We start from the raw sequence: 10,954 nt of genomic DNA on the forward strand, positions 1-10,954 counted from the left end.
AAAAACATTTTTTGCTAAAATGTCGTAAGGGGGGACCCTGTCGTAAAAATGCCAAAAAACGGACTTGCTTCAGCAGTACAATTCTGGTGCTGTAGTTGTAGGAGATGTCTCAAAACGTCACCAGGAGTCCCTACAAAACCTAAAAATGGCATAAAATGTTTTTTTTGGGAAAACTTTTTTTTTACAAAAAAAAATTCCAAAAAACGGACTTGCTTCAGCAGCACAATTCTGGTGCTGTAGTTGTAGGAGATGTCTCAAAACGTCATCAGGAGTCCCGACTAAACCCGTAAATGTAAGAAAATGTAAGAAAATGCATTTTTTAAGAAAAACATTTTTTGCTAAAATGTCGTAAGGGGGGACCCTGTCGTAAAAATGCCAAAAAACCGACTTGCTTCAGCAGTACAATTCTGGTGCTGTAGTTGTAGGAGATGTCTCAAAACGTCATCAGGAGTCCCGACTAAACCCGTAAATGTAAGAAAATGTAAGAAAATGCATTTTTTACGAAAAACATTTTTTGCTAAAATGTCGCAAGGGGGGACCCTGTCGTAAAAATGCCAAAAAACGGACTTGCTTCAGCAGTACAATTCTGGTGCTGTAGTTGTAGGAGATGTCTCAAAACGTCACCAGGAGTCCCTACAAAACCTAAAAATGGCAGAAAATGCTTTTTTTGGGAAAACTTTTTTTTTACAAAAAAAAATTCAAAAAACAGACTTGCTTCAGCAGCACAATTCTGGTGCTGTAGTCGTAGGAGATGTCTCAAAACATCATCAGGAGTCCCGACTAAACCCGTAAATGTAAGAAAATGTAAGAAAATGCATTTTTTAAGAAAAACATTTTTTGCTAAAATGTCGTAAGGGGGGACCCTGTCGTAAAAATTCCAAAAAACTGACTTGCTTCAGCAGCACAATTCTAGTGCTGTAGTTGTAGGAGATGTCTCAAAACGTCATCAGGAGTTCCTACAAAACCTAAAAATGGCATAAAATGCTTTTTTTGGGAAAACTTTTTTTTTACAAAAAAAATTTCAAAAAACAGACTTGCTTCAGCAGCACAATTCTGGTGCTGTAGTTGTAGGAGATGTCTCAAAACGTCATCAGGAGTCCCGACTAAACCCGTAAATGTAAGAAAATGTAAGAAAATGCATTTTTTACGAAAAACATTTTTTGCTAAAATGTCGTAAGGGGGGACCCTGTCGTAAAAATTCCAAAAAACTGACTTGCTTCAGCAGCACAATTCTGGTGCTGTAGTTGTAGGAGATGTCTCAAAACGTCATCAGGAGTTCCTACAAAACCTAAAAATGGCATAAAATGCTTTTTTTGGGAAAACTTTTTTTTTACAAAAAAAAATTCAAAAAACAGATTTGCTTCAGCAGCACAATTCTGGTGCTGTAGTTGTAGGAGATGTCTCAAAACGTCATCAGGAGTCCCGACTAAACCCGTAAATGTAAGAAAATGTAAGAAAATGCATTTTTTACTTAAAACATTTTTTGCTAAAATGTCGTAAGGGGGGACCCTGTCGTAAAAATGCCAAAAAACGGACTTGCTTCAGCAGTACAATTCTGGTGCTGTAGTTGTAGGAGATGTCTCAAAACGTCATCAGGAGTCCCTACAAAACCTAAAAATGGCATAAAAAGCTTTTTTTGGGAAAACTTTTTTTTTACAAAAAAAAATTCAAAAAACAGACTTGCTTCAGCAGCACAATTCTGGTGCTGTAGTTGTAGGAGATGTCTCAAAACGTCATCAGGAGTCCCGACTAAACCCGTAAATGTAAGAAAATGTAAGAAAATGCATTTTTTAAGAAAAACATTTTTTGCTAAAATGTCGTAAGGGGGGACCCTGTCGTAAAAATGCCAAAAAACCGACTTGCTTCAGCAGTACAATTCTGGTGCTGTAGTTGTAGGAGATGTCTCAAAACGTCATCAGGAGTCCCTACAAAACCTAAAAATGGCATAAAATGCTTTTTTTGGGAAAACTTTTTTTTTACAAAAAAAAATTCAAAAAACTGACTTGCTTCAGCAGCACAATTCTGGTGCTGTAGTTGTAGGAGATGTCTCAAAACGTCATCAGGAGTCCCGACTAAACCCGTAAATGTAAGAAAATGCATTTTTTACGAAAAACATTTTTTGCTAAAATGTCGTAAGGGGGGACCCTGTCGTAAAAATTCCAAAAAAACTGACTTGCTTCAGCAGCACAATTCTGGTGCTGTAGTTGTAGGAGATGTCTCAAAACGTCATCAGGAGTCCCTACAAAACCTAAAAATGGCATAAAATGCTTTTTTTGGGAAAACTTTTTTTTTACAAAAAAAAATTCAAAAAACAGACTTGCTTCAGCAGCACAATTCTGGTGCTGTAGTTGTAGGATATGTCTCAAAACGTCATCAGGAGTCCCGACTAAACCCGTAAATGTAAGAAAATGTAAGAAAATGCATTTTTTACGAAAAACATTTTTTGCTAAAATGTCGTAAGGGGGGACCCTGTCGTAAAAATGCCAAAAAACGGACTTGCTTCAGCAGTACAATTCTGGTGCTGTAGTTGTAGGAGATGTCTCAAAACGTCACCAGGAGTCCCTACAAAACCTAAAAATGGCATAAAATGCTTTTTTTGGGAAAACTTTTTTTTTACAAAAAAAAATTCCAAAAAACGGACTTGCTTCAGCAGCACAATTCTGGTGCTGTAGTTGTAGGAGATGTCTCAAAACGTCATCAGGAGTCCCGACTAAACCCGTAAATGTAAGAAAATGTAAGAAAATGCATTTTTTAAGAAAAACATTTTTTGCTAAAATGTCGTAAGGGGGGACCCTGTCGTAAAAATGCCAAAAAACCGACTTGCTTCAGCAGTACAATTCTGGTGCTGTAGTTGTAGGAGATGTCTCAAAACGTCATCAGGAGTCCCGACTAAACCCGTAAATGTAAGAAAATGTAAGAAAATGCATTTTTTACGAAAAACATTTTTTGCTAAAATGTCGCAAGGGGGGACCCTGTCGTAAAAATTCCAAAAAACTGACTTGCTTCAGCAGCACAATTCTGGTGCTGTAGTTGTAGGAGATGTCTCAAAACGTCATCAGGAGTTCCTACAAAACCTAAAAATGGCATAAAATGCTTTTTTTGGGAAAACTTTTTTTTTACAAAAAAAAATTCAAAAAACAGATTTGCTTCAGCAGCACAATTCTGGTGCTGTAGTTGTAGGAGATGTCTCAAAACGTCATCAGGAGTCCCGACTAAACCCGTAAATGTAAGAAAATGTAAGAAAATGCATTTTTTACTTAAAACATTTTTTGCTAAAATGTCGTAAGGGGGGACCCTGTCGTAAAAATGCCAAAAAACGGACTTGCTTCAGCAGTACAATTCTGGTGCTGTAGTTGTAGGAGATGTCTCAAAACGTCATCAGGAGTCCCTACAAAACCTAAAAATGGCATAAAAAGCTTTTTTTGGGAAAACTTTTTTTTTACAAAAAAAAATTCAAAAAACAGACTTGCTTCAGCAGCACAATTCTGGTGCTGTAGTTGTAGGAGATGTCTCAAAACGTCATCAGGAGTCCCGACTAAACCCGTAAATGTAAGAAAATGTAAGAAAATGCATTTTTTACGAAAAACATTTTTTGCTAAAATGTCGTAAGGGGGGACCCTGTCGTAAAAATGCCAAAGAACCTACTTGCTTCAGCAGTACAATTCTGGTGCTGTAGTTGTAGGAGATGTCTCAAAACGTCATCAGGAGTCCCTACAAAACCTAAAAATGGCATAAAATTCTTTTTTTGGGAAAACTTTTTTTTTTGCAAAAAAAAATTCAAAAAACAGACTTGCTTCAGCAGCACAATTCTGGTGCTGTAGTTGTAGGAGATGTCTCAAAACGTCATCAGGAGTCCCGACTAAACCCATAAATGTAAGAAAATGTAAGAAAATGCATTTTTTACGAAAAACATTTTTTGCTAAAATGTCGTAAGGGGGGACCCTGTCGTAAAAATGCCAAAAAACGGACTTGCTTCAGCAGTACAATTCTGGTGCTGTAGTTGTAGGAGATGTCTCAAAACGTCATCAGGAGTCCCTACAAAACCTAAAAATGGCATAAAATGCTTTTTTTTGGAAAACTTTTTTTTTACAAAAAAAAATTCCAAAAAACGGACTTGCTTCAGCAGCACAATTCTGGTGCTGTAGTTGTAGGAGATGTCTCAAAACGTCATCAGGAGTCCCGACTAAACCCGTAAATGTAAGAAAATGTAAGAAAATGCATTTTTTACGAAAAACATTTTTTGCTAAAATGTCGTAAGGGGGGACCCTGTCGTAAAAATGCCAAAAAACCGACTTGCTTCAGCAGTACAATTCTGGTGCTGTAGTTGTAGGAGATGTCTCAAAACGTCATCAGGAGTCCCTACAAAACCTAAAAATGGCAGAAAATGCTTTTTTTGGGAAAACTTTTTTTTTACAAAAAAAATTTCAAAAAACAGACTTGCTTCAGCAGCACAATTCTGGTGCTGTAGTCGTAGGAGATGTCTCAAAACGTCATCAGGAGTCCCGACTAAACCCGTAAATGTAAGAAAATGTAAGAAAATGCATTTTTTACGAAAAACATTTTTTGCTAAAATGTCGTAAGGGGGGACCCTGTCGTAAAAATGCCAAAAAACCGACTTGCTTCAGCAGCACAATTCTGGTGCTGTAGTTGTAGGAGATGTCTCAAAACGTCATCAGGAGTCCCTACAAAACCTAAAAATGGCATAAAATGCTTTTTTTGGGAAAACTTTTTTTTTACAAAAAAAAATTCAAAAAACAGACTTGCTTCAGCAGCACAATTCTGGTGCTGTAGTTGTAGGAGATGTCTCAAAACGTCATCAGGAGTCCCGACTAAACCCGTAAATGTAAGAAAATGCATTTTTTACGAAAAACATTTTTTGCTAAAATGTCGTAAGGGGGGACCCTGTCGTAAAAATGCCAAAGAACCGACTTGCTTCAGCAGTACAATTCTGGTGCTGTAGTTGTAGGAGATGTCTCAAAACGTCATCAGGAGTCCCTACAAAACCTAAAAATGGCATAAAATTCTTTTTTTGGGAAAACTTTTTTTTTTGCAAAAAAAAATTCAAAAAACAGACTTGCTTCAGCAGCACAATTCTGGTGCTGTAGTCGTAGGAGATGTCTCAAAACGTCATCAGGAGTCCCGACTAAACCCGTAAATGTAAGAAAATGTAAGAAAATGCATTTTTTACGAAAAACATTTTTTGCTAAAATGTCGTAAGGGGGGACCCTGTCGTAAAAATGCCAAAAAACGGACTTGCTTCAGCAGTACAATTCTGGTGCTGTAGTTGTAGGAGATGTCTCAAAACGTCACCAGGAGTCCCTACAAAACCTAAAAATGGCATAAAATGCTTTTTTTGGGAAAACTTTTTTTTTACAAAAAAAAATTCCAAAAAACGGACTTGCTTCAGCAGCACAATTCTGGTGCTGTAGTTGTAGGAGATGTCTCAAAACGTCATCAGGAGTCCCGACTAAACCCGTAAATGTAAGAAAATGTAAGAAAATGCATTTTTTTAAGAAAAACATTTTTTGCTAAAATGTCGTAAGGGGGGACCCTGTCGTAAAAATGCCAAAAAAACGACTTGCTTCAGCAGTACAATTGTGGTGCTGTAGTTGTAGGAGATGTCTCAAAACGTCATCAGGAGTCCCTACAAAACCTAAAAATGGCATAAAATGCTTTTTTTGGGAAAACTTTTTTTTTACAAAAAAAAATTCCAAAAAACGGACTTGCTTCAGCAGCACAATTCTGGTGCTGTAGTTGTAGGAGATGTCTCAAAACGTCATCAGGAGTCCCGACTAAACCCGTAAATGTAAGAAAATGTAAGAAAATGCATTTTTTAAGAAAAACATTTTTTGCTAAAATGTCGTAAGGGGGGACCCTGTCGTAAAAATGCCAAAAAACCGACTTGCTTCAGCAGTACAATTCTGGTGCTGTAGTTGTAGGAGATGTCTCAAAACGTCATCAGGAGTCCCTACAAAACCTAAAAATGGCATAAAATGCTTTTTTTGGGAAATTTTTTTTTTTACAAAAAAAAATTCAAAAAACAGACTTGCTTCAGCAGCAAAATTCTGGTGCTGTAGTTGTAGGAGATGTCTCAAAACGTCATCAGGAGTCCCGACTAAACCCGTAAATGTAAGAAAATGTAAGAAAATGCATTTTTTACTTAAAACATTTTTTGCTAAAATGTCGTAAGGGGGGACCCTGTCGTAAAAATGCCAAAAAACCGACTTGCTTCAGCAGTACAATTCTGGTGCTGTAGTTGTAGGAGATGTCTCAAAACGTCATCAGGAGTCCCTACAAAACCTAAAAATGGCATAAAATGCTTTTTTTGGGAAAACTTTTTTTTTACAAAAAAAAATTCAAAAAACAGACTTGCTTCAGCAGCACAATTCTGGTGCTGTAGTTGTAGGAGATGTCTCAAAACGTCATCAGGAGTCCCGACTAAACCCGTAAATGTAAGAAAATGTAAGAAAATGCATTTTTTACGAAAAACATTTTTTGCTAAAATGTCGTAAGGGGGGACCCTGTCGTAAAAATTCCAAAAAACTGACTTGCTTCAGCAGCACAATTCTGGTGCTGTAGTTGTAGGAGATGTCTCAAAACGTCATCAGGAGTCCCTACAAAACCTAAAAATGGCAGAAAATGCTTTTTTTGGGAAAACTTTTTTTTTACAAAAATTTTTTCAAAAAACAGACTTGCTTCAGCAGCACAATTCTGGTGCTGTAGTTGTAGGAGATGTCTCAAAACGTCATCAGGAGTCCCGACTAAACCCGTAAATGTAAGAAAATGTATTTTTTAAGAAAAACATTTTTTGCTAAAATGTCGTAAGGGGGGACCCTGTCGTAAGAATGCCAAAAAACGGACTTGCTTCAGCAGTACAATTCTGGTGCTGTAGTTGTAGGAGATGTCTCAAAACGTCATCAGGAGTCCTTACAAAACCTAAAAATGGCATAAAATGCTTTTTTTGGGAAAACTTTTTTTTTACAAAAAAAAATTCAAAAAACAGACTTGCTTCAGCAGCACAATTCTGGTGCTGTAGTTGTAGGAGATGTCTCAAAACGTCATCAGGAGTCCCGACTAAACCCGTAAATGTAAGAAAATGCATTTTTTACGAAAAACATTTTTTGCTAAAATGTCGTAAGGGGGGACCCTGTCGTAAAAATGCCAAAAAACGGACTTGCTTCAGCAGTACAATTCTGGTGCTGTAGTTGTAGGAGATGTCTCAAAACGTCACCAGGAGTCCCTACAAAACCTAAAAATGGCATAAAATGCTTTTTTTGGGAAAACTTTTTTTTTACAAAAAAAAATTCCAAAAAACGGACTTGCTTCAGCAGCACAATTCTGGTGCTGTAGTTGTAGGAGATGTCTCAAAACGTCATCAGGAGTCCCGACTAAACCCGTAAATGTAAGAAAATGTAAGAAAATGCATTTTTTAAGAAAAACATTTTTTGCTAAAATGTCGTAAGGGGGGACCCTGTCGTAAAAATGCCAAAAAACCGACTTGCTTCAGCAGTACAATTCTGGTGCTGTAGTTGTAGGAGATGTCTCAAAACGTCATCAGGAGTCCCTACAAAACCTAAAAATGGCAGAAAATGCTTTTTTTGGGGAAACTTTTTTTTTACAAAAAAAAATTCAAAAAACAGACTTGCTTCAGCAGCAAAATTCTGGTGCTGTAGTTGTAGGAGATGTCTCAAAACGTCATCCGGAGTCCCGACTAAACCCGTAAATGTAAGAAAATGTAAGAAAATGCATTTTTTACGAAAAACATTTTTTGCTAAAATGTCGTAAGGGGGGACCCTGTCGTAAAAATTCCAAAAAACTGACTTGCTTCAGCAGCACAATTCTGTAGTTGTAGGAGATGTCTCAAAACGTCATCAGGAGTCCCTACAAAACCTAAAAATGGCATAAAATGCTTTTTTTGGGAAAACTTTTTTTTTACAAAAATTTTTTCAAAAAACAGACTTGCTTCAGCAGCACAATTCTGGTGCTGTAGTCGTAGGAGATGTCTCAAAACGTCATCAGGAGTCCCGACTAAACCCGTAAATGTAAGAAAATGTAAGAAAATGCATTTTTTAAGAAAAACATTTTTTGCTAAAATGTCGTAAGGGGGGACCCTGTCGTAAAAATGCCAAAGAACCGACTTGCTTCAGCAGTACAATTCTGGTGCTGTAGTTGTAGGAGATGTCTCAAAACGTCATCAGGAGTCCCTACAAAACCTAAAAATGGCATAAAATGCTTTTTTTGGGAAAACTTTTTTTTTTGCAAAAAAAATTTCAAAAAACAGACTTGCTTCAGCAGCACAATTCTGGTGCTGTAGTTGTAGGAGATGTCTCAAAACGTCATCAGGAGTCCCGACTAAACCCGAAAATTTAAGAAAATGTAAGAAAATGCATTTTTTACGAAAACCATTTTTTGCTAAAATGTCGTAAGTGGGGACCCTGTCGTAAAAATTCCAAAAAACTGACTTGCTTCAGCAGCACAATTCTGGTGCTGTAGTTGTAGGAGATGTCTCAAAACGTCATCAGGAGTCCCTACAAAACCTAAAAATGGCATAAAATGCTTTTTTTGGGAAAACTTTTTTTTTACAAAAAAAAATTCAAAAAACAGACTTGCTTCAGCAGCACAATTCTGGTGCTGTAGTTGTAGGAGATGTCTCAAAACGTCATCAGGAGTCCCGACTAAACCCGTAAATGTAAGAAAATGTAAGAAAATGCATTTTTTACGAAAAACATTTTTTGCTAAAATGTCGTAAGGGGGGACCCTGTCGTAAAAATGCCAAAAAAACGACTTGCTTCAGCAGTACAATTCTGGTGCTGTAGTTGTAGGAGATGTCTCAAAACGTCATCAGGAGTCCCTACAAAACCTAAAAATGGCATAAAATGCTTTTTTTGGGAAAACTTTTTTTTTACAAAAAAAAATTCAAAAAACAGACTAGCTTCAGCAGCACAATTCTGGTGCTGTAGTTGTAGGAGATGTCTCAAAACGTCATCAGGAGTCCCGACTAAACCCGTAAATGTAAGAAAATGTAAGAAAATGCATTTTTTACGAAAAACATTTTTTGCTAAAATGTCGTAAGGGGGGACCCTGTCGTAAAAATTCCAAAAAACTGACTTGCTTCAGCAGCACAATTCTGGTGCTGTAGTTGTAGGAGATGTCTCAAAACGTCATCAGGAGTCCCTACAAAACCTAAAAATGGCAGAAAATGCTTTTTTTGGGAAAACTTTTTTTTTACAAAAAAAAATTCAAAAAACAGACTTGCTTCAGCAGCACAATTCTGGTGCTGTAGTCGTAGGAGATGTCTCAAAACGTCATCAGGAGTCCCGACTAAACCCGTAAATGTAAGAAAATGTAAGAAAATGCATTTTTTAAGAAAAACATTTTTTGCTAAAATGTCGTAAGGGGGGACCCTGTCGTAAAAATGCCAAAAAACCGACTTGCTTCAGCAGTACAATTCTGGTGCTGTAGTTGTAGGAGATGTCTCAAAACGTCATCAGGAGTCCCTACAAAACCTAAAAATGGCATAAAATGCTTTTTTTGGGAAAACTTTTTTTTTACAAAAAAAAATTCAAAAAACTGACTTGCTTCAGCAGCACAATTCTGGTGCTGTAGTTGTAGGAGATGTCTCAAAACGTCATCAGGAGTCCCGACTAAACCCGTAAATGTAAGAAAATGCATTTTTTACGAAAAACATTTTTTGCTAAAATGTCGTAAGGGGGGACCCTGTCGTAAAAATTCCAAAAAAACTGACTTGCTTCAGCAGCACAATTCTGGTGCTGTAGTTGTAGGAGATGTCTCAAAACGTCATCAGGAGTCCCTACAAAACCTAAAAATGGCATAAAATGCTTTTTTTGGGAAAACTTTTTTTTTACAAAAAAAAATTCAAAAAACAGACTTGCTTCAGCAGCACAATTCTGGTGCTGTAGTTGTAGGAGATGTCTCAAAACGTCATCAGGAGTCCCGACTAAACCCGTAAATGTAAGAAAATGTAAGAAAATGCATTTTTTACGAAAAACATTTTTTGCTAAAATGTCGTAAGGGGGGACCCTGTCGTAAAAATGCCAAAAAACGGACTTGCTTCAGCAGTACAATTCTGGTGCTGTAGTTGTAGGAGATGTCTCAAAACGTCACCAGGAGTCCCTACAAAACCTAAAAATGGCATAAAATGCTTTTTTTGGGAAAACGTTTTTTTTACAAAAAAAAATGCCAAAAAACGGACTTGCTTCAGCAGTACAATTCTGGTGCTGTAGTTGTAGGAGATGTCTCAAAACGTCACCAGGAGTCCCTACAAAACCTAAAAATGGCAGAAAATGCTTTTTTTGGGAAAACTTTTTTTTTACAAAAAAAAATTCAAAAAACAGACTTGCTTCAGCAGCACAATTCTGGTGCTGTAGTCGTAGGAGATGTCTCAAAACGTCATCAGGAGTCCCGACTAAACCCGTAAATGTAAGAAAATGTAAGAAAATGCATTTTTTAAGAAAAACATTTTTTGCTAAAATGTCGTAAGGGGGGAGATGTCTCAAAACGTCATCAGGAGTTCCTACAAAACCTAAAAATGGCATAAAATGCTTTTTTTGGGAAAACTTTTTTTTTACAAAAAAAAATTCAAAAAACAGATTTGCTTCAGCAGCACAATTCTGGTGCTGTAGTTGTAGGAGATGTCTCAAAACGTCATCAGGAGTCCCGACTAAACCCGTAAATGTAAGAAAATGTAAGAAAATGCATTTTTTACTTAAAACATTTTTTGCTAAAATGTCGTAAGGGGGGACCCTGTCGTAAAAATGCCAAAAAACGGACTTGCTTCAGCAGTACAATTCTGGTGCTGTAGTTGTAGGAGATGTCTCAAAACGTCATCAGGAGTCCCTACAAAACCTAAAAATGGCATAAAAAGCTTTTTTTGGGAAAACTTTTTTTTTACAAAAAAAAATTCAAAAAACAGACTTGCTTCAGCAGCACAATT

Source organism: Entelurus aequoreus, unplaced genomic scaffold (assembly GCF_033978785.1).
Source record: "Entelurus aequoreus isolate RoL-2023_Sb unplaced genomic scaffold, RoL_Eaeq_v1.1 HiC_scaffold_31, whole genome shotgun sequence".
NCBI lineage: Eukaryota > Metazoa > Chordata > Actinopteri > Syngnathiformes > Syngnathidae > Entelurus > Entelurus aequoreus.